Source organism: Pinus tabuliformis, chromosome 3_1, assembly GCF_031772625.1.
Source record: "Pinus tabuliformis cultivar Carrire ecotype Pingquan chromosome 3_1, CPIR1, whole genome shotgun sequence".
NCBI classification, from domain to species: Eukaryota; Viridiplantae; Streptophyta; class Pinopsida; order Pinales; family Pinaceae; genus Pinus; species Pinus tabuliformis.
The window spans coordinates 431,946,414-431,966,039 of NC_142301.1; the positions used below are offsets into that span (position 1 = coordinate 431,946,414).

General features: G+C 33.9%; 1 pseudogene; it reads right to left on the reverse strand.

Annotated features, from left to right (window-relative positions):
- Positions 1–3,741: 3,741 nt before the first annotated feature.
- LOC149187613 (uncharacterized) lies at positions 3,742–4,678 on the reverse strand (annotated as a pseudogene).
- Between the last annotated feature and the right edge of the window lie 14,948 nt (positions 4,679–19,626).

Here is a 19,626-nt window from a genome sequence, read left to right on the forward strand (position 1 = left end):
TCTCTAAGGTGTAAATCCTAATTCCATATGCCAAGTATGATTTGAATGCAAGGTTGTTGTCTATTTTCCACCACATCCTATGCATTGAATGAGGCCTGCAAAGATGACATAGGGAGATCGCCACCCATCCCCATCCATTAATGCATTAAGACACATTGGCATGAGAGGCATCATTTTCATTGGATGTCGAGGGAGCACATAAATCCAGGGTTTGAGTACATATAATGTTTTTTTTTTGGTAGGTAGGCAGCCACGGGGGATTTGAACTAGTGACCTATTGCAAGGAGTGCCTTAATAGTGCACCCATTCACCGTCAATCCAAAGCCCCATGGGTAAGTACATATAATGTTATTTTGCATGTTGAATAGTAATTGGTTTTCCCTCTATGCGTTTTTGGATAGCATTAAATATCATATTATTAGAGGTAACAAACTTCAACCTAAACCTCTTAATGCAAGTTGTTTTCATATTTTTGTGAATGCTTTTGTTAATCCTAGCCATGCATGAGAACATTATATCCAAACAACCAAAAGGATATCCAATTATTTCACAAAATGCACATAGCCAATAATTTGATAAAAACCTAATCTATGATATGTCGTAGAAGAGTCAATTTATATATTTGTGCGATCATTGGCAAGGAAGACATATTATTTACTTGTAAATGGGGCCTATGACCCATCTATTGTGTCGACACATATCTTTAATGCATAAATTAAATTAAATGTGTAAAAGTCTTTGCAATTTTTAAATCAATGTGAAGTTCAAATCTATATTCTACTAACTATTGACTTTGAAATAGATCATCATAAGCACAATTGCAAGTAGTGCAATGAAGATATTTACTAAAAATCTAATTAGACTCATTTCTAATAAACACCAGTGTCACCTTAGTTAATGATCAATAGTGCAAATTCTTGGTATGACACCAAAGTTTATCCTTCTCATGTTCACTAAATTCTAGATTGATGTGTTATAGTTTATTAATTCATGGTTTATTTAATATGACGATGATGATTATTTCTTAATTTAATTTAGTATAATGTTAATGACTAATGTTCAAGTTTGACACATGACCCTTTGACTTATGATGGCTTATGATATTGAAATGATTTATGGGATGTGGATGTATAGGAACAACCTCATCATTGGTTCATTATTCTGATATTCGACATTGATATGATGGCATGTGTGCCTTTGTATCCCAAATGCTCATGTCAAATTTTAGAAGCTTGTTTCTAAACTATATGGATTTCTTTATGACCTTTACATGTCTTGTATGCTCTAGTTCTAGTGGCTTTGGTATATCACACCTACAACAATGTGAAACATGGTGAGGAAGCTAATAAGTATCCCAAGTCTCAGTGTCTTCTTATGCCTAAGGCATAATACAATGAAAGTAGTAAGTATTGGTCAATATTGCAAAACATTTGTGTAAAGTTGTGTTAGAGGTAAAGATTCCACCATCGATTTATGCTTATGTGCCATCGATTTATGCTTATGTGCTTGGCAATGGGAAATGTCATATGACTCTAAAAGTGAAATATAATGGGAAGCACCCACTTCACAAAACATTGGATGTAATGTTTGTGAGTATGCAATTGAGAAATTGTGGTCATTCTTGTGATTCAACAGTGGGGATTGAAAGGAAAAACTCTTTATATTTCTCCCTAATCCATAATACAGTTCATTGTTATGCCACGTGTTTTGTGGGATGTAAATGCCCACTCCATGATCCCATTATGCTATGTTGGGTTATTAGCCTACTCATTGAGATAGATTGTTGTGATAGACACCTATAATTGTTAGTGTAAGTACAAGGTATGCTTATGCTAGTTACATATGGACACCTTGCACAAATAAGCTAGTATTTTATGGTCTACGATGATAATTAAATCATAATGTAGCCTGATGATTAAGTTTTAAGGTTGATTAAATATTAATTAATGCAACATTATGATTATTCCTTAAGCTTGATTAGTGATTAATTAAACAATTAGACATTAATTTAAATTTTTAATTAATTAATTATGTCGATTTTGTTATGATTATTGTAGTATTAAATTTAAATGAGATTCTTATGCATTTGAACCGACCTTCGAGATTGTATTATTTTATCATTGTATGGTGGATGTATGATTTGACCACTCGAGTCTCTTTAACTTAGGGATAGGGAGGTAGGTGAGGTAGATAGGGAGGTGGGCTCAAGATTTTAAGGGGGCTTTCATAAATGGGGTAGGTAGAGACTTGAAGGGGTTGGGTGGACACTTAAAAGGAAAAGGTAAGTGGAAGGGAAAAGTGAGGAAGAGCCCATCTCTCATGGAGGTTTTGTGTTGTTTTGGAGTGGAGGAGTGCATGTCGGTTTTTTTTGGGTTTTTAGAGTGGAGAAAGTTGAGAGAGGAGTTTTGGAAGGAAACTTATAGTGAGATTTTGGAGTTGGGAGTGAATATTGTGAATTTGAGAAGGTGTTTGACACCTAGGGGTTGGACACACATTACGATTTCAATTGTGGACTTGGGCTTGAAGGGCTAGTGAACTGGTGGAGGTTTCTTAGACTAACAAGTTCCTAGACTAGGAAGCCAAATAGGACATTCCTAAGTCTCAAAAAACCCTTCCGAAATCCCAAAAACCCTTATAATTCAAAAGTAATACCAATTAACTCTTAATATTAAATTATTATTTATATATTTAAAATATAATATCATATCACATTTACTAATTTCACTTATAACCTTTAATTTTGACATGTAACCTTTGGGTAAGAAGGATTAACCAACTACCTTCATTACACAAAACCTCTTCACCACATAAAAGTGATGTGTGACCGGTCATAACACGGCCGCCACATAAAAGTGATGTGTTACCTTTACAGACTTCATGTATATTTACCACATGTTCATGCATTAGATCGGCAATGGATTACAACATTTTTTACCCTTTTTCCAAACATGGTCGAATTCGGGTATCACTCGGTCGAGTGGATCGACATGGCCTTTGAGACATCCGTTTCAATTTCATACATATAGAAATTGTACCGTGATTTTTACCAAATTTCCTGCAAGTTGGTGATAAGAACAATGAGGTCAATTATAATCACCATAATGTTTTGAAAACATTTGAAAGAAACCCGTGGCTTTAGGGCAAGCTTGGTATTTGGTGTTTAATATAACGACCAGGTTTGTTATTACAATCTCTATGTGGATGCCCCTCCCCAATTTACTTCTCTTTATTTGGAATTTGCAATTGTAAGAGTGAACTGTAAATGCTCTGCGAAGGTAAGGATGAATTGGAAATACTGTGGGGGCTGATTTTTAGAACCTGGCCGTGCCTGATCCAAAGGTGCATCATCGCTTATGTCAGCACATGGGTAAAAGTTGACTTGAGTCAAGATCACTTACAGATATTCATTTTCAAGTGAAATTGAGTCAAGGTCTCCAAAGAAGCATCATTTTGGAGTGGAATAATTATAGCTTTTAAGTGTGATCAGTACCAAAAAGAGATGTGATTTGAAGGATGCTTTTACACAGGCTAACATCTCACTAGGAAGTAAACACAAACAATCCCCCAGATTTGAATATGACAACCAGAGCAACTTGAAAGAAGAAATCCAATCACTCTAAACCTCTGAATCAAGTGCATCCGAGATTGAATATGACTCCTAAAGCAACTTGAAAGAAAGAAGCCAATCACTGGAAATGGAAACAGGTGCTTGCCAAATTTTTCATTTTATATACAAAGACAGTAGAAAGTAATAAGCAATGTAAATTGATTATACCTGACTGTAGAATGAGTTTCTTCAATGAACAACAACACATTACAGTAATGTAAACTGAACCAAACCCTCACATGCAACTGAACCAAACCCTAATATGCAGATTATTCAAACCCTCATATGCAGATTATTCAAATAGTTCGAGCTTCAGGGAATTAAGCAGTGGCGTGGTTTCAGACGATTCTGATCCAGAGTAGAGGTGCCCCATCGACCAATTCTACTGGAGTTTGAAGTTTTTCGCTACAGATTCCATTAACCCTACATCATTCAATTGTGAAAAGATATACCCCCAAAATCCATAATTATAAGACAGTGATCTGTGAATTGTAGGCCACATTAGGCATAGCTGTTATCAGCTATTTCTTGTAAACCCCTGGATTAGCTATTGATTAAAAACAAGATAGCAAACATTGGAGTTTTTCTTTGGGATTGCACAATCCCTTTTTATAGAAAACACTAATTTATACAAAAGAAGCTGCCATGTATTTCTTGAATTTACAAACACTATATGCATGATTTCCGTTTGTTGACAGAAAAATCAAGAACAGTGTGAACGGAAGTTATTTACATTGCAAAATCGCATGCCCTCAAGCCAAATCATGCATTCCGAACATTTCAGGAGGAAATTGAGTGCGAAGCATCAAAAAGACCATCTGCGTGAGAGGGATTTTTTCACAGAAGACGTCATGCCTGAAGTGACAGTAGACATGGAGCGCACAAAAGCTGCGGCAATGGCAGCCTTCACCTGCCCTCTTCGCGGAAGGGGCTTCCGCCGGCTATGAAAACCCTCGCCAGAATTGTCGCCCACCGCCATTTTTACTTCAGATTGTGAGGCAGAAGACCAAATGCCAACGATATTGCTATGATAATTGAAGGACGGACTGATATTTATTGAGAGCCGACAGACTTATTATAATATATGATAATTACTACAACCACAAACTTAAAAACACACGAATTATGCTTATCTTAATAATCATAAATGAGGCGGCGCGGAGTTTCGGAAATTTACATGCTTTTTTGGTCGAATCAAGTCAAGTGCTTATCTTAATAATCATAAACGAGGCGGCCCGGAGTTTCGGAAATTTATGTCGAATCATGTCAAGTCGTACGAAATTTAACAATACTTTAATCCAAAAGTAAAATATCTAATAATATAACAAATCCAAAACTATAAAGTAAATCTCTCAACAAGGTTTATAAAATTTTATTATAATTTAGTTCTCAAATCATCAATAAAACACTAATAACTAATCATTTAAACTAATATTAAAACAGTAATAACTAACCATTTAAACTAATATTAAAATAGTATATAAATATAAATATAAATATTTTAAATATTTAATATTTAAATTTAAAATCATTAATAACTAACCATTTAAACTAATATTAAAATTATATATATATATATATATTAATTTTAATTTTAAATATTTAATATTAAATTTTTTTTTTTTTAAATTTAATTGTTTTAATATTTAAATTTTATTAATATTTAATAATTTACATTTAAAATAAATTTATTATGTTAGAGACATCTCACATCATATTATAATAAAAAAAAACTTACATTACAAATTAAAAAAAATAAGCTATTTTTATTTTTTATTTTAATTTTAATTTTAAATATTTAATATTAAAAGATTAAATTTTTTGAGATTTAATTATTTTAATATTTAATAATTTACATGTAAAATCAATTTATTATGTTAGAGACATCTCACATCATATTATAATAAAAAAACTTACATTAGGAATTAAAAAATTTAAAAAATATAAGCTAGTTTTAAAAAATAAAAAATAAAAACTTTTAATATTAAATTATATTTCATTGTTGTTAAGTTATAGCACAATCGGTTGAGGGTAGGCTTCGTTAGCAAGGTGACTCAAGATCAAACCTTACAGGGTCTAGTCAGCGATGGGCTAGTGTGGGCTAGGTCGGGTGCGATCCCCAAGTAACTATGACAGCTGAGATGCCCTTGGGTCACCACTCCTCAAGCCACAGGGCAAGTTTGGAAGATCACAAACAACTTCACTATATATATATATATCAATTTTTATTTTTGAATAAAATATTTCAATTATTTTGATTTTACATCAACATTATTTCTAATTATATTGATATGTATGTATATTTTAAAATAGGGCTCCATGGAATATTCTAGAATATTCATATTAGTATACACAAATCAATGGTTGAGATTTATCTTCAAAGTAGTTATGTCCTTTGTTTGGTAAATTAATTGTCTTTAATTTACTTCATTAATTGTCAACCAAGATTCGTGTTCTTGTGAAGTGTATGTGCACTATATATGCTAGGATTTATCTAAAAATGAAACTAATTTATAGATTAATGAAATGTTTTTTTTATACAAATTGGAGAGAGTCAAAGCACATGTTCTTTCAATCTAGAATCCTATCTAAGCCAAGCTTTTTGAAAATAAAGAATCTTATCTATATTGCAGAAATCCACACTTAATTCTAACTATTAAAAAGGAAATGCTTGAAGATTAAACATGAAAGAAAAAGTTCTAACTTTACTGTTGTAGAATTGAACTCATTCTGCACTAATTGCTAAAAAGAAAGCTTTATGCTAATTGACAAATATGAAAGATCTGATAATGAAATGTAAATTGCAAAAAGATAAAGTTGTTTCAAAAAGGGAATGATAATGAAATCCAAAAATGCGAAACTTTAAACCCAAGACTGATTATTAATGTGCGCGTCCATCTCTAAAATGTACTATGTTCATCATATCAGAAGTTAAATGTGAATGAAGAAGTAACTCAGAAAAACTGAAATTGAATGTTGAAACAATTAAGTAACAATGTCAAAAATGCATAGCATAGGTAAACCCTTTTCGGTATTTTTGGTTTATGAGTACTCTGTAAAATTGTTTGAAACGAAATAATTGCAATGAAAAGCGTTAATACAAAACTAAAATGAAACCTCACAACTCACAAGGGGCCCTCCTAGAGTGCAGGGTTAATTTAATACTCAATGATTCTTCATGCACGCATTTGGAGAATAACAGGAACTTGTATTAAGAAAAGATAGTATCATTTTGTTCACATTATAAACTTAATAACAATAAGTGCCACTACTACGGTGTTCTTTAGTCTTGCTTACTGTTATTTATACAAATAATAAAAAAAAAACTTAGAAGAGTTTTAAGCCGATAGTCTATAAGAAAATATGACACCTATGAGATAGATATCTAGGAGTCCAATCTCTTTATGACGTGCTATTGAAAAAGCAAGGCATAGGAGATTTCGTGTTTTAACAACTAAGTGCCTCACTCGCTTGATTATCTGCAATACACAATTTCCAAGTTTGACTTAGCCTTTGACTTCAAGATATATGATTTCGCTTAGCTTGCCACAATGTCAGTAGGTGGTTATCCATCTGGGATCCAAATGTCATCTTTTGACAGTTTTCTTTCTTCTTCTAGAATGTTGCAACCTATCTAACAATGGATTTTGTTGTGGAAACATATATCAGTTGCAGAATATACAAAATTCGGTAATTGCAAGATACTTTTGTCATAATTTCACTAAAAACATAGAATTTAAATATGGATGATTATTACCTTGTAGGTATTGACCTTGACCTTAATATGTTGAGGATTTTGTAGAAAAATAACAGAAAGGTGAAATGTGATGGCAAAAAGGGTGGTCAAAAAGAGACATTTCTAGACTTCAACATTCCCCCACACCAAAGGTTTTGCATGTCCTCATGCACCAAAATTTCAAAAATTGGTTCTTCTTTCCTCTGTTTAGTGAATAATCTCTGAGGCTTGTGCAAGTACATCCAAGCTAGTATTCTCTTTCTTCTTTTTAATGCCAAACATGGTCCTTGGTTTCTTCATTAAAATTTTGCTTTGCAATCCTTTGACCTTGTTTTTAAGAAACTTATTTTGAACTTTAAGTTTCCTATTCTTTTTGTACCAATGACAAAGGTGTAGAAGTATGTTGTCATTCTGAGTTCTGAGTATGTCATTTTGAACCTTAGTTGCTTCCCTTTCCTGAATTAGATGTTTATTAAGAACCTCCAATTCATAAATATCTTGCTTCAGATTCTCTTCAATGTTGTATCCCTGTTTTGTTCTTGGTTTTGTTGCTGAGGTCTCACCTGTTTCAAATTGAGATAACTTTGCTTTTTGTTGTGCCTTTTGCTCCAGAGATTCTATATAATCATAGATCTCTTGTTGAACTAGATCAACTTTTGGGGTTCGCTTTGTTGGACTTCCTATTGCTAACTGTTGGACTCACTGTATGAGAAGGTGTGTGAAATTCTTTGTCTTCAAGATTTATCGTTTCTAGTGATTGAGTGTTTGACAATTTTGAAATTCTTTTACTCCTTATCAAACTTATTTATGAGATTCCAATGTTCTACTTTTCTACTCTGATGTCCTCTGTTTTCTTCCTTTATTCAGGTACTGGTTGACTTGGGCTAGCTTTCTTCCTTCTAAGTTATTGTTTTCTACTTTTCTGTTTATACTTTTCAGGGTACTAACACAATGGAGTATCAATTGGGTCCTCTAAAATTTTAGTTATATTTGGCTCTTGGATTTCTTCTTCGATTCTTTTCTTTTCAAGGTTAGGTTTCTTCTATTTCGTTTGACCCTATTGTTTGGTTCTTTTTCTAGAGCTTCTATGAAATGATTCCTTACTAATAAATCGTGCCAATTATCCCCTTTTGCTTGTAAATGTGTTTCAATCATAATTTTAACAAGTCCATGATGATACAGAGAGTTATCTATGGACCTAGATTCTCTTTGGATACTAAGGGCCATTTTCTTTAAACTTTGAAGAAGAAAGTAAGGAAGATTGATTTCAAACCCATCAACAAAGTGCATCATAAGCCTAACATGATAGAAAAACATCATTCTGAATCTTCCTTCACATGTTATAAATTTTTGAATGACAAGCAAAATATTTCGCCATTTTCCTTTTAATGTTGTCACTGGGATACCTTTCTTGAAAATAGACAAGTCCATACATGGTTCTCTTAAGAAGTGAACCCACTCATTTTCTTTAATTCTTTTGCTTTTGAACCATCTCTCTCCATTACTCGATAAACCTATCGCTTCAACTACAATTGACTCTGTAAGGATGAGTTTAACATCTCCTATTTCGTCTTCCACTCCATTAAATGCTCGGGCGAAGGCTTTAGTAATCTCTATTTTATGCCCATCAAATTTTTTGAAGAACTGAAGCCAACCCACCTGTTGTACTTGCTCCTTAACCCTTGGATAAGCATGGAGGAATTTCACACCATTCGGTTCATAATGCACAAGCGTACCCATAGCGTGTGGAGAAGTCTTCGGCCTAGAATGCTCTTTTCGACTGAGAACTGGAAGGGAATTTTAAATGAGAACCAGAAGGAAATGAAGAGAATGAAAGGCTTTGGAATGAGTACAATGAATATGGAGCGGGGTTGAAATGATGAAAGGGGTAAAATATTGATGGAGGAATTTGTGTTGCGTCCGATTTGTACTTGCACAACTTCCTAGATCTGATTTCAAAGGATTGGTGTTATATGCTTGATCTTATTAATCAGACCTTGATGTGACAAGCAGTGCAATGATGAGGGGTTAAGGTCATAATGGTTAACACATTTTATAAGATTCTCGATCTTTTGATGTTTCATCCATAATTAAAATCTAAATTCTTAAATGAAAATACAACTCAAATATTCTTGCATACCTTAATGTTTCTTTTGATATCCTCCTTGTTGTTGAAATTGATATCCTTCTTGTTGTTGAATTTGATTTTGATTGCAGAACTATGAATTGGCTACAGAATGATAAGAATTTGTCTTTTCTCTTTATTCTCAGACTTCCTTTATTGATTAGAAGAAGGCTTCCTTATTGTTGTTGCTGCTAATGATGGTGATGATAAAAAAATACTTGATCATAAATGTAGTTTTGGCACCTGAAAGTAAAGAGAAGGACAAAATAAATAGGGACACGAAAAAAGGTTTTTGAAAATCTAAATTGCCAATAAATATTGGTTTTTAGTTAATATTTTCTGCATAAATATGCCAACATAGTTGGTTTTCATATTTATACTTTATTTTTTATTATTGTTTATTTTTAAAAAACTACAATGATGTTGGAAGGTGAGGAGAAGAATCATCTTCCTTAACCAACTTAAATTCAGAATTCTCTTGCAAATATTTGACAAATTCTTCCCTTGTTAGTGGTTTATGATACAATCTTAATCTATGACCATTAACAAGGAAAGTAATTTGTTCATCATCAATAGTTTTGATCTTGACTGCTCCATTATAAAAAATAGTGTCAATCTCATAAGGACCAAGCCAATGAGTTTGAAATTTTCCTTGAAAATATTTAAACTTGGAATCAAAGAGAAGAGCCCAATCACCTTGCTTGAAATTTTTAGCTTTGATAAACTTGTCATGCCACTTAGATCTTTGTTGCTGAACTATGCTAGTTCTTTGAATAACATCTTGTCAGATTTCATCCAGGTCATTCAATTGAGCCAACCTTTGTTCTCAACGTCTCCACGTGGAATTCAATTGGAAGCAATACTTGTTTCCCATAGACAAGCTCATAAGGAGTATGCCCAGTTGTGTTTCTCCATGTGGTTTGATATGCCCATAATGCTTCAAGAAGCTTTTCTGCCCAATCCTTTCTATGAAAATGCACAATTTTGGTAAGAATTGCTTCAAGAACTTTGTTGGTAGATTCCACTTGCCCATTGGCTTGTGGATGATATGGAGTAGATTTCTGATGCTTGATTTTGTATTGCTCCATGATCTTTTGCACCAACTTTGATGTGAATTGAGTACCTTGATCTGTTACAATTTCTCTTGGAACACCAAAACGAGTGAAGATATCCTCAAAAAGAAATGTAACTACAACATTTTTAGTTGCAAATAAAAGAGGTTTAGCTTCTACCCATTTTGTAACATAATACGTGCAAACAAGTATATACCTTTTCTGTTTAGATGGAGGATTTATTGGTCCAACAAAATCTAGAGCCCATTTTTCAAAGGGTTCTATAAGTACCTGAGGTTGTAGAGGCATCTCATCCGATGGAATGGGTTTCCCCATTCTTTGACAACTATCACATCTTTTAACATATTCTTTGGCATCCTTAAAAATAGATGGCCAATAATATCCCAAAAGAAGGATTTTGTAAGCAGTTATTTTACCAGAAAAATGTCCTCCACATGGTTCATCATGACAAGCTTTCAAGATTTCAGGTACTTCATCTTCTCGAACACATCTTCAGATAATCAAATCAGGTCCAGTTTTGTACAATTCCCCATCTATCCAAGAATAAGGTGCACTGGTTTTGATCACTTTTTTTTGTTGTGTTGTGTTATATTCTTTCCACAAATAACCTACGTAGTGTACCGGGGGATTAGAGGGGGGGGGGGGGGGGGGGGGGGGGGGCGCGCGTGAGCCCCCCCTTCGTTGCACTGATTGCGCAGCGGGGGGGTCACAAGGGGTTTGAGGGTGTGGGTAGCCCCCCTCTACGGGGTCGGGGGCAGTGCTCCAGGAAATTTTTTTTTGACCCTATATTAGGTTGGGCGGACCTACCTATGGTTTTCGGTCCATGGTATTAGATGCTTCGACATGTATAAATATGTATTGTAACATTGAAAGGAATATAATGAAAAATCAAGCTGGTAGTCCCGGTTTTGGGATCTAGGGGAAAATCTCTGTGTATATGTGTTTTATGTGTTATGCTCTCGCATTGTTTATTTTCTGTGTTTTAGAATCCGTATGCAGGTAATTTCTGTACGGGGTTAAAACCTACATTTTCTTTTGTCTAGTTGATAGCTGCATAGGTAACTTTCTTGTAGCCAAATAATTAGCAATATCTACAAACGAAGGTGTTTTAGTAGATACTGCAAAAAGATATTCATCCGGAAAGTTATCTTTTATAGGAACATCCTCATTATTATTCTGTAATCTAGAAAGAAAATCAGCAACTGTATTTTATTTTCCTCGTCTATCAAGAATAGTAATGTTGAATTCTTGTAGTAATAAAAACCATCTTGTAACTCTACCATTAGTAATTGGTTTGTTCATTAGATATATAATGGTAGAATGATTTGTATGAATAAAAGTTTCATAACTAGTAATGTAATGACGAAATTTATTAATGGCATGAACAACAACTAAAAACTCCTTTTCTGTTATAGTGTAATTTAACTCTGTAGGAGTCAAATTTTTACTTGTATAGTAAATGGCATAAGGAGTTAATATTTTTGTCCCAAGCATCGGTGGAAATATGAAAAGGAAGATCCTAATTAGGTCCTCTTAAAATTGGTGCTTCAGTAATCTTTTGTTTCAATATCTCAAATGCTTTCTGACAATCGAGATTCCAAGGAAATTCACAATCTTTTGTAAGAATTTTGAAAAGTGAAGAGGCTATTTTTGTGAAACTTTCTATGAATCTCCTATAATATCCAGTAAATCCTAGAAAAATTCTTACATCCCTTTGGCAAACAAGAATTGAAATTTTAGAAATTACTTCTACTTTAGATGTGTCCACTTTAATTCCATCACTTGAAATATGGTGGCCTAAAACAATCCCTTCATTGAACATCATAAAACATTTCTCATGGCTTAATGAAAGGTTTGTCTCCTTACATCTAACAAGAAAATTTTCCAAATTTTCCATTGCTTCTTCAAAAGTATCACCATATACAGTAAAATCATCCATGTACACTTCCACACAATCATGAGTTAGATAAAAAACAATACCTAAAACTTCTCTTTGAAATGTGGTAGGTGCATTACATCATCCAAAGGGAAGGAACCTATAGGCATATGCTCCCCATGGACATGTAAAACTAGTTTTATCTTGATCTTCTGGTGCTAGTTGGATTTGATAATATCCTTAAAACCATATAAGAATGAAAAATAGTGTTTCCCCGCCAAGGTATCTAACACTCAATCTATAAAAGGTAGTGGAAAATGATCTATTAAAGTAGCTTTGTTTAATTCCCTATAATCAATGCACACTCTCCATTTTCCATTTTTCTTAGGAATAATCACTAAAGGTGACACCCATTGACTATCTGATATTGGATAAATGAAATTCACATTAAGTAATTTTTGTAATTCCTCCTTAACAATTTCTTCTCTGAGGTTGTCTAACTGGTTTGGCATTTTCTTCAATATAAATATGATGCATACAAGTTTTAGGATCAATCCATTTCATGTCAGTATATTCCCATGCATAAGCAAAGGAGTGTCTTTGCAGCATCTGAATTAATTTTCTCTTTTGAAACTCTTCCAAATTATTGTTAATATTCAATGTTTTATCTGGAAAAAATTCTACTTGAGAATTGTCAAATGTATCCATAGAATGTAAAGCCATTTGGTGAGATGATAAATATTCAATATTACATTGTTCCTGAAAACTTTTATCTTGCTCACGGTATGAAGAAGAATCATTATTATTCATTAAGTTTATCAATTGATCTTCTTCATCTAATTGTGAAAAAGTATAAACTGGTTACAAATCATCAAAGTCTTCATTATCATCATCTAACCAAATCTCGCTTTTTATTTCAATTATCGTTTTTGTAGGAGGATACAAAGTAAAATTCTTAGTGGAATTTCCATCAGAGATATACATATCACCATATTTACAACTTATGAATGCATCAGTTGTAGCTAGCCAAGGTCTACCAAGGGTCAATGGATGACCTCATAAATTATTCTTGGGAGTCAAAATCATGAAATCTATAGGATATTCCCAAGAATATAAAGAAACAGGCACATCTTCTAATACTCCATCCGGTTTGATAACAAATCGAACTTCTAATTGTAATAATTTAGGAGTATATTGAAGATTAGGAAGATTCAGTTGTTCCATTATTTGTTTACTCATGATATTAATGGCTTCTCCTAGATCAACTAAAGTGTTTGGAATCTCAACACCATTGATATGGATTTTCACAATAGGACTATCTGGATCTAGATATTTTTGAACAATAGGTTTTCCCATCATGATGTCAGCAATTTTTCCTACCAATTGGATCTTTTTGATATCTTTTTTTTTTCTTCTTGGTTTTCTAATGCATAGCTCCTTGATAGTTTTTGCAAATATTGGTATTTCCTTTATAGCTTGTAATAAAGGAATTTTAATGCAAATATTCTTAAGTTCATATAACATATCATAATCTGGTAAAACAATTTGTCTCTTTATTCCTTTATCAATTTTAAGCCTTTAAGGAAAAGGTGGATCTTGCAAAGAAACATAAGGTTGTTCTACTAGAGGAACTATAGGAGCTTGCTTTATTTGTTCATCCTTTGATAATATAGGAACATCTTCCTTTAGAGGAATGTTTCTTGATCAAGATTTGAATCTTTCTCAGGAACTTCATTCTTTTTAGATTTTTGGATGACAGTTGTTGGTGACTTCTTTGGTAAAACCCTACCAGATCTAAGTTGAACATCATTTAGACCTAATGGGGTAATCATACAAGCTTGAAATTTTGTCCTTCAACATTATAAATAACTTGTTGATTTTTATTGTTTGGATTCAAAAGTGGTTGGGCAAGTAGTTGATTGGGTTTTTGAGGAAATGGTAATGAAAGTTGTTGATTTGAATTTTGAAATTGAGGAAGTTGAGTTGGTTGAGGAGGATAAAATTGTGGTGGAAAAGAAGGATATGGTTGTTGGAACTGAGGAAATTGAGGATATTTTCCATAAGGATTTTTCCAACCTTGAGCCCAAGATGGATTTTGAGATTGTGGGGGCCAAGGTTGCCATGGCATGGGTGCAGTCCAATTGTTCTGTGGTTGTGCATATGATTGAGTATTGAAACCTTGAGTCATATTCGATTTTTTATTTTTCCATGGTCTTTTAGCAATAAAACAAAGAGATTCAGCTTGACTTGTCTCATCTTCTCCTTGGAAAACAACTTTAAGACCAGGTATTAAAGGGCATTCCTTTGTATTATGATTTTCAACACATATGCCATAAATTTATATACTATCAAGGGGACATTCTCTTAGGGCATGTTTCTTTCTACACTTGGGACAAAAAATAGATAATACAACATTTTCAACTTTCTGCTTGTTTTGTATCTTAAGGGTATCTAACTATTCACTAAGACTCCCTAAGATATCTATTTTAAAATTATCAAGAAAATTGCCTATTTCAGCTCACCCCTAGAGATATGTTTACATAAATCACAGATTTATGCAATGAAAGTTGTGACACATCTCCTTTACCCATTAAATTTAGAAGATCAATCCATTCATGTTTAATGAATTTTAACAAAAGGTCTTTCGGTGTTTCATCGTCCAAATTATACATTTTATCTCTCTTGATGTTGTAAGAAAATATTTCAACTAGATTCAAGGCTTTCATCCTCTTTTTGCATAATTTTGAATACTTCATCTTTAAGGTTATGGGACATGCAGTAATCCTTGTATCTTTCTAAGAACACATTTTTCATTTCATCCCATGTTGTAATTGTATGTGTTCCTAATCCCATAAACCATTTAAGTGCTCCACCTTTAAGAGTTTCTAGAAACAATTTCAACTTTTGAGGATCAAGTAAATAATCATAAGTTTTACATAGAACTTCAAACTCAAAAAGAAATGTTTCGGGATCCTCATGTCTCAAACCATGGATGTTAGGGAGAATGGAGGATGAGATGTTCTTCATTGTAGAGGTGGTATCTTCACCAAATATGGGAAATACATTAGGATCTAGTTCTCCCCTACCACCTCTACCACCACCTCGACCTCCACCCCCTCTCTATTTCCTCCTCAACCTCTTCCACCTCCAATCCTAAATTCACTATCATCTACATTATGCTCTTCTCCTTTTCCTTCCGCTGCCATTGTAGATTCTTCAGAGTTAATATAAGGCTATATAATAGAATTATATAGCTCTTATTTTGGTTCCTCTACTAATGGTATGTTAAAATAAGGTTCTTTTTATTCTTCTTCTTCACTAGGCACTTCTAGTTCTTGTCCTAGAAGTTGTTCTCCTATTGAAGTGAGGAAGATTACTCCTTTTATTGGGTATGTGGGTTCCTAAACTACAACTTTTGTAGAATAAGTTGGTGAATCTCTAGATTGGATTTATGATCTATGTACCTCAGGAATTCTATGTATACCTTCCAATGATGGGATGTGAGTATGGTTGGATGGCATGGCACTATGAGATCTAGGTGTAGTGATTGGTGATGTGGGAATTGAAATTCTACCTCTACTTACAAATCTACCCCTAGAATCTCTTTCTCTATGCATAAATGTTTTTTTATCCCTTTTCAATTGTATCAAATTAAAAACTCCTAGAATGAAATGCAAGAAAGGAATCCTATATACACTTCCCCTGCAACAGTGCCAAATTGTTTGGTAAATTATTTTTCTTTAATTTACTTCATTAATTGTCAACCAAGATTCATGTTCTTGTGAAGTGTATGTGCACTATATATGTTAGGATTTATTTTGAAAATTAAGTGATATAAAAATGAAACTAATTTATAGAGGAATGAAAGATTTTTATACAAATTGGAGAGAGTCAATGCACATGTTCTTTCAATCTAGAATCTTATCTAAGCTTAGCTTTTTGAAAATAAAGAATCTTATCTATATCACAGAAGTCCACACTTAATTCTAACTATTAAAAAGGAAATGCTTGAAGATTAAACATGAAAGAAAACGTTCTAACTTTACTGTTGCGGAATTGAACTCATTCTGCACTAGTTGCTAAAAGGAAATCTTTATGTTAATTAACAAATATGAAAGATCTAATAATGAAATGTAATTGGAAAAAATATAAAGTTGCTTCAAAAAGGGAATGATAATGAAATCCAAAAATGCGAAACTTTAAACCCAAGACTGATTACTAATGTGCGTGTCCATCTCTAAAATGTACTTTGTTCAGCATATCAAAAGTTAAGTGTGAATGAAGAAATAACTCAGAGAAACTGAAATTTAATGATGAAACAATTAAGTAATGATGTCAAAAATACATAGCATAAATAAACTCTTTTTGGTATTTTTGGTTTATGAGTACTCTGTAAAAATGACTGAAACGAAATAACTGCAATGAAAAGCATTAATGCAAAACTAAAACGAAACCTCACAGCTCGCAAGGGGCCCTCTTAGAGTGCAGGGTTAAATTAATACTCAATGATTCTTCACGCACACATTTGGAGAATAACAGGAACTTGTATTAAGAAAACATAGTATAAACTTGTCCAGAAAAGGATTATAAACTTAATAACAATAAGTTCCACTACTACTGTGTTCTTTAGTCTCACTTACTGCTATTTATACAAATAATAAAAACAACTCAGAAGAGATTTAAGATGATAATTTGTAAGCAAATATGACACCTATGAGATCGATATCTAAGAGTCCAATCTCTTTATGACTTGTTATTGAAAAAGCAAGTCATAGGAGATTTCATGTTTTAACAGTTAAGTTCCTCGCTCGCTTGATTTCCTGCTTAAATGCCTTGCTCGCTTGATTATCTGCAATACACAACTTCCAAGTTTGACTTAGCCTTTGACTTCATGATCTCCGATTTTTCTTAACTTTCTAAGAAATGTCAGTAGGTGGTTATCCATATGGGAGCCAAATGTCATCTTTTGACAATATTCTTTATTCTTCTAGAATGATGTAACCTATCTAACAATGGATTTTGATGCTGAAACGGATATCAGTTGTAGAATATACAAAATTCGGTAATTGCAAGATAATTTTGTCATAATTTCACTAAAAACATAGAATTTAAATATGGATGATTATTACCTTATACGTATTGACCTTGAACTTAATATGTTTAGGCTTTTGTAGGAAAATAACATAAAGGTGAAATGTGATGGCAAAAAGGGTGGTCAAAAGAGACATTTCTAGACTTCAACATCCCTTTTACCCTTTTAATTAAATTGATTAATTAAAAAAGAGGTCATTTGAAAAAGTGTCATATGAAGTGAGTTATGGTTTTTTGGGCATGTGGTATTAATAAGCCATGGTATGACTCCATGTTATTGTAACAAAATTTATTTACATATGAAGAATCTCTATGGTAAAGTGGGGATATATATATATATATATATATATATATATATATATATATAATTTAAAATAAAGATATAATTTAGTAAACATGGAAGGAATTACACATCTCTTTCGTTTTGAGTGACACACTAATAAATTATATATGTTTTATTATTGTGGTTAATAACTTTAAATAAATATTTTCTAATGGTGGTCAATATAAAATTAACATATATTCGTTTAATTTTTTATTTATCAAAGTATTATAAGTTCTTTTTTTTTTTTTTGTAAGCTGAGGTGGAACCTTTTCTATTACTGGATAGAAATTAAACCATTACATAGTATCAAAAATATTGTAGACCCGCCCACATGGGGAAACCGGGTACTTAAACCATCTATAGTTTTTGATAGCTGCCCAAAAAAAATAGGCCCATAATCTGAAAATCTTAGCTAAATAAACCAGACAATCCTGAGATTTTCTCATACTACTATTCTGCAAGAAGTATATGTCTCTATCTAAATCAGACAAAAAACTGATACTATAAAGATTATGGGGTTTCCTAAACATATCTCAAGTCAAGCATTATCCATAGCTGGAGGCGGACTTGCTTCTCGCCCTGCATCCTGTTGATTCCCCTTCAGCAGCTGAAGAATAGTGTTCATCTTTTCCTCTTGATTCGCCATCCTAATGCGAATGTAGCTCAATTCTCTGCGTAGATCCGGATCTCCCTTAGCTAAAGCGACCATCTCCTTGGCTACTTGTTCAAGGGCTTTTGCCATCAGTCCCTTCATAACCCAGTATATGTGCAAGGATTGCTTGAATAAGGACATTCGTCCCCTGGTATGGCCTGGATCGTGAAGCAGAAACTCCCAATCCTCCATTTCATCCTCAGACTGATCTTGGAGGGATTCTTCCTCCAGGAGCTGCATGACTCTTCTGACTGTCGGGTTTGTGTTTCGCTGGTAGGCCCTTTCAGCTCGCCTGACTCTATGATTCACCGTCCTCCTTGGCTGTCTAACGGGATTCGGATCTTGCCCAGAATTCTCCCCTTTCTCCTGCATCCTCCTTCCCTGTCCACGGCCCCTCTTCCTGCTCTGGTCCGCACCTTTGTCAGGGTTCATCGCTCGTTTTCTCATGCCGTAACGACGAACTGTCGTCTCCTTCGGGGCAGGGTTGTCGTTTCCCATATGCTGACATTCTTCGCCTGCAGACCTGTCCTGATAAAAGGACCTCACCTTCCCTTCCCCTCGGGGCAGCTCCTCCTCGGATTCATCTTCAATTTCCCAGATCTCAGTCTGTTGGTCTTCCTCCATAATTCCTTTCCCTTTCCAGCTCTTATCCTCCACAGATGAATTATGCTTCTCCGCTGCCTCTCTGGATTTCTGCCTTGTTTCCATATTGCCCACTGTTCCGCTGCAGGGAAATCTTTGATACTCGGGAGCCTTTCTCTTGGGTTGATGTCTCTCAGCAGAACTATCCGCAACTCTCCCAATTTGGAAACAGCGTAATGACTGTTTCTCCTCCCCCATGTGGGTATATATTAGATTTTTATCCTCAGCGTACATCTTCAGGTCGGAATTCATTTGCCGCCGGTTATTTGCCAGAGTGACGTTGCAATCGGCCATCATTTCGTGATTAATGCCCGTCCTTAAGAGGTCTGACAGACCGTTCCCACCTCCTCTAAGATTGCGATCATTTATATCTTCACCTTGGTTTTGATCTAGGGCCGTCCCCCACGCGCGCCGCCCCTGTACTGCTCTGCTACCTGTGAGCATATCCCATCTCTGCCCCGAATGAACAAGGTTCATTGTTCGGAGACTCCACGTCCTC